This window comes from Corylus avellana, chromosome ca10 (assembly GCF_901000735.1).
Source record: "Corylus avellana chromosome ca10, CavTom2PMs-1.0".
In the NCBI taxonomy this organism is placed as follows: domain Eukaryota; kingdom Viridiplantae; phylum Streptophyta; class Magnoliopsida; order Fagales; family Betulaceae; genus Corylus; species Corylus avellana.
The window spans coordinates 19,272,051-19,277,739 of record NC_081550.1 but is presented as its reverse complement, the minus strand read 5'-3'; positions in this window follow the sequence as shown (position 1 = coordinate 19,277,739).

The following is a 5,689-nucleotide window of genomic DNA, read 5'->3' as shown; positions in this document are numbered from 1 at the left end:
TGGAGATTTTTGTAACCGAATTTGTGTTGGTACCTCTCTTTTTTACAGTCCCTGATTCAGACTTTGACAGTGCATCTTCGGCTTCATTTGCAGGTTCCAGGAGGGGGCTCAGATAGGTTCGCCTTAATCTATGCTCCTTTTGCTTCTGTAACCGCTTTGTGCGGCCCATTGAGAGGATCGTGTCACTTGTTTGACCCATTTCCTAACATTTGTAATTATTTCTGCACTGATTTAATTTGTTTTGAGTCTGTTGTTGGGAGCCACCCCATTTTCGTTTTTAGGATCACCAATTCTCTTTTCCTTTTGGATCAAGATCGAATGTGAAAAATCTTCTCCTGTAGCCCTTTTCCTTATTCAATTCATATATATATATATATATATATATATATATATATATATGAACTTCTCTTTCAATGTTGCGTCCCATTTTACTTTCTTTTATATTTTATTTTATTTTTTTTAGTTTTTTTTTTTAATAGACAAAGACCGATACGGTACCAAAGTCTTAAATACAATTAATTACTGAAAGTTGCAGAGTTGCAGCCTTGCGAGTTTCTTTTTTTATGGATATGTTTTTTTTTTTAAAAAAAAAAATTCTTTGTATTATAAGGTAATTTTCAAATTATTGTTTTTTCTTTTTGTTTTAAAATTATTCTAGTTTCTAAGCATGAAAGAAAACAAATTATAGAATTGTGTTCTTTCCATTGGCTTTACTTGAATCTCAATCTACAAATCTAGAAACATTAGAAAATTAGGCAAAGAAGCACTAGTATGACAACATATATGTTAACATTTAATAAAGAGACCAATATATATATATTGGTCTGGGTGAGCTGTGCCTAATCCATGCTTTTATTACGTTGATGCATGCGCATAATAGTTAATACTACGTGGTCCATTATGTTCCCAAACCACGTATATCAAGAATTAGACCTTTCACCAAATTTGCCATGCTCGAGTTCTGGCCTGGGCATCTATCAATGCTCTTGTTACTGTCTCAAACCCCCTTTTATCTCTATTTTGTTCTTTCTCTTCTTTTTTGTCATCTCTATTTCTTCTAATTCTCTTCTCTATTGTTTTTTATTTACTCTTTGTTTGGTTGTTTACTTTTATTTTATCTCAAACTGATCTAGAGAAAGAAGGCTATAAACAACGAGCATTTATTTATGAGGTATTTTTTAGTTTTGAATTGTCGCTCTCAGGAATTAATTAATGCAGTTTTTAGTAATGTATTATTCTAATTGGTAATTAGTCAACGCTACTATTTTGACCATTTAATGAATTTGTCTTAAGATTAAACACGTGAGGGACCCCAAAGCCTAATAACAAAGGTGGAGCGTGTGGCTGCTGGTGCACTGATATCTAGTCTCAATCTCTATCAATCAGTTTTAAGTATTAAACTTATTACCACCAAAGGTAATAATGCAAAGGGCATGTGTTTGACTCTCGGAAATTAGAATTTTCATGCTTATTTATATTATCCTCCTTGAGTCTCATCAATGTCTTGGTGGGACGGATAGTTAAGCTATAATTTAGTTAGTCTTGAAGGTGTGCTTGTGATTTTCGCAATCTAGGTCGTTCTTGAACAGTCCTTTGCGAGTTGGTACTACCATGATCGCATCAAGATAGAATAGCCATTATTGATGTTTTAATTGACTCTTTATAATTAAATAGTCATTATAAGATATTTTTCTTTTCTAGCCGATATTTAAAAATAAAAATTTTGCTAAAATTTGTTGTGAACTCATCTTGTAAACTTTTTTTTGTTTTTTTTCTCATTTCTCTCACTCAGTTTCTCTCTTTACCTCAAAGTAAAGGATAATAATATAATATTTAAAGAAAGTAAAGAGCTGAATAGATGTTTATGTTAGAGATTGCAATAAAAAATTAGTAGCTAAATGATTATCATTGATGAAAGTGCTCTTAACAACCGCGGAAGGCTTTCATCATTCTTGAAAATTTGTTGAAATGCCTTTACTAAAGGGTAAAGATATTGAACACGCCCGGCGTGCTTCACGCCGGACGTGATTTTTTTTTTATTATTATTTTATTATTTTAATTTTTTTGAAAAAAAAAAAAATTTTTGGCCTGGCGTGCTTCACTGTTGAAGCACGCCGGCGTAACTTGTATCATGACTCCTAAAAGGTAGTGAAAAGAGAGAGTGATTGATATGGTATAAAATTGATACAAGTCACTACAAAAAACAGGATGACTACTGACGTGGCAAACAGTAACCAAATTTTGCCACGTCAGTAATTATTGACGTGCCAAAAATGGCACGTCAACAAGTTTTTTTTTGACGTGTTGAAGATGACATGTCAATATTTATTGACGTGTTACATTCAACACGTCAGGAAATCTTGACGTGTCAATATTTGACACGTCAGGAAATTTAAATTAATTTAATTTTAAAAAATGATATATATATATATATATATATATATATATATACCTGATATAAAAAAAAAAAAAAAATACTGACATGCTCGTTTTAGCACGTCAGAAATGGACCACATATATATATATATATATAACGTGCTAATTTAGCATGTTAGAAATTTCTGACGTGCTAATTTAGCACGTTAGAAATTTCTGACGTGCTAAATTAAAACTTGCACGTTAGTATTTTTTATTTATTTTATATTAGGTTTATTTATATTATATATATAATATAAATATATATTATATATTTCTGTACGTCAGAAAAAAAAATAGCGGGGCATTCAACTTTAATTTTCCCTCTTCTTTCCCTCTTTTATTATTTATTCTTTCCCCAAATCTACTTTTCTTATTTAATTCCAAATCTTCTTTCCTCTCTCAATCTCTCTGCATGACAGCAGAGCTAGAAGAAAAGCAGATCAAGAAGAAGAAAAACAAAAGGAGAAGAGAAGATCGAAGAAAAGAAGCATAAGAAGAATAAAAAAAAAAAAAAAGAAGAAGATCGAAGAAGAGAGATTTTTGATTTGAAAAAGCTCTGATTTGGTTTATTTTGATTTAATTTGAGAGATTTTTGATTTTTGATTTTTGATTTTTAATTTGAAGAGAAGAAGATCGAAGAAGCATAAGGTTTATTTTTTGATTTGGGTTTATGATTTTTTGAAGATTTTTTGGATTTGAGTTTTTGAAAATAGAGGAAAGAAGAGATCAAGGAGAGAACTCAGAGCTGGCATTGGGGAGAAACGTACGGTTGTATTCCAGAATTATAAAATATATATATTATTTTAATTGAAAAATAATTTAAATTAATAAATTTTTTAATTGAAAAAAAAAATCCAGAAAAAATTTAAAAAAAGAAAAATTATTATTTTTTAATAATTTTTAAATTACTGACTTGTCAATTTTGACACGTCAGAAAATTTTTCTGACACGTCAAAAATTTTTTTTGACGCGCCAATTTTGACACGTCAGAAAATTTTGACATGTTACATCTGACACGTCAAAAAATTCTGACGTGTTAAATCTAACACGTCAGAAATTTTTTGTTTCTGACATCCATAATTTTAACGCCCAAAATACATAAAAAATGCCCCGTCATGAGGATTTTCTGACGTGTTAGACCACCTGACACATCAAAAAACTTATGTCAGCAAAAAATTTAAAAAACTAGTTTTGATTTTTTTGCATGAAAAATTGAAAAAATTTTATTTTATAGTGAGTTTTTTTTTTTATTAAATTCAAATAGTAATAAAAAATAATTGACATAATATAAAAGAAAAAATTCAGGCATAGGCTTTTCAATGAATGATTTCCTTTTTTTGGACTTAGCAGCCACGGCCACCTCATTCATCTGAATTTTTGCCAAATATTTTGTTTTCGCCTTAAGAATTTCTTCGTATGTCCCAATTTGTTTAGCCCCTTATGGACAAGATGACTCCACGCCATCTTTATTTTTTCATGGCACTCCTCATCCGTGGTCGAGCTGACTTCAAATTTAAAGTTCTTTTTTCTACCTACCACCCCATATTTTTCTTCAGAGAAAGGTCACCACCTATAAAGCCATAAAGGCTTGTAGTGAACCCAATTGTTAGGAGTGCAGGTTTTGCTTTATTGTGGAGGGGTGACAATGAAGTGGGAATTCAAAATTATTCTCTTGGAATTAATGCAATCATTACAATGACAGGAGGGAGATGCAGTGAAAATTTACGGGACTTTATGGCAACCCGAAAAAAGAAAAACATTGTGAGTCGTGGAAATTGCTGAAATATTTTCCTCCATATTCGTGGCTTGCTGTTTGAGGATTTCAATTTTCAACAAGATTGTGCACCAATCTGAAAAATAAGGTGTGGCCTTGCATTGCACAATGCGAGGCACATGAAGAAGACATTTAGAGAAGCCTTGGAGGATTGATATAGGGTTCTCAGGGTAGATTGAGATGCCCTAAATTTTTTTTTAAATTTAAGATTCTTAAATTTATAAATCTCAGGCATTCATCTTATATGAGAAATTGATCATTATAATGAATAAAAGTACAATTTTTATTTTTATTTTTAAAAAATACCAAATAAAAAAAAGACCAAAATAAAAGTTATTGCTTCATAAACTTTTTTAATTTTAATTTCTTTTTAATTAAATTTTTTTTTAAAAAAAGAGTTGTCCTCAATTTGGGGCTGTATCATTTCTCTAATATAGTGGTGCATCATCACTGACCTTGAATATCCCAATTTTTGTGGCCCAATTTTCTATTGTTTTCATGGTTAATTGCATGGTAAGTACTCGAAGATTAATTGTCAACCAAATTGCTTTTTGAGTTGTTGTATTTGTTCCCATTTCTACGACAACTGCATCAAGGGGATTTTTAGCTATGAATATTGTAAAAATTAAGCTTTACAACAAAATTGAAAATGAGTTTTTGACTTGATTTTTTAATATGTACATCGAAAGATAAATTATTGCGAAACTTAGTACTAATTCAAACCTAGATGATTTTTTGAATTTAAAATAACAATAGGTTCCATTTAATCTTCATCTTAATATATTTCTCTTTCAAACTTTTTTCCTCCGATCTTAATATATTTTTATTTTTATTCGTTAAAACTTTTCAGTTCCGTACCCACTCTCAATATTCAAATTTGCGCACTTAGCTTGGCGGTTTTCCGAGAGCGTTATTATTGCACGGCTTAAAAAAACCAAGATAATTGGGATAATGCCCCACAAAACATGTGGAGAGTAGTTTTTTTGGTTGTAGCTATAAATTATTTTCTAAAAAAAAAGTAGTCCTTATATTTTTCATTTTGATTTTTTAAAAAATAATGTCTACCTAAGATTACGAGAATCGAATGAGAACATCGGGAGAGCACATAACATTTCTCATTTTATTATAGTGGATTTTTTCAAAGGTGTCTCGAAATTTTTCACTCCAATTAAATCTTGATTCTTTTCTACTTGATTGATTTTCTTTATGATTGGATTGAGTTCTTAGCTTGAGAATTTTGTTCAGAATAATTGTTTTGGATTGGCTGAAATTGTTTGTTTGGATTTGTTTTTTCTTTTAAATGCACAGAAGACAGCTCGGGTGTGACCAAGAATATGATAAATAGGAGTCTGTCAGCATAAATATATATTCAAGCACCAATGAAGAATACCAGCAGCCCTATAACCAATCATATAGGTGGAATAACAATTTAGAAGTCAGATAAAATCAGAGACAAGCTCTGCTGAAGCTTACTATTATGAGATATCCATCGATACA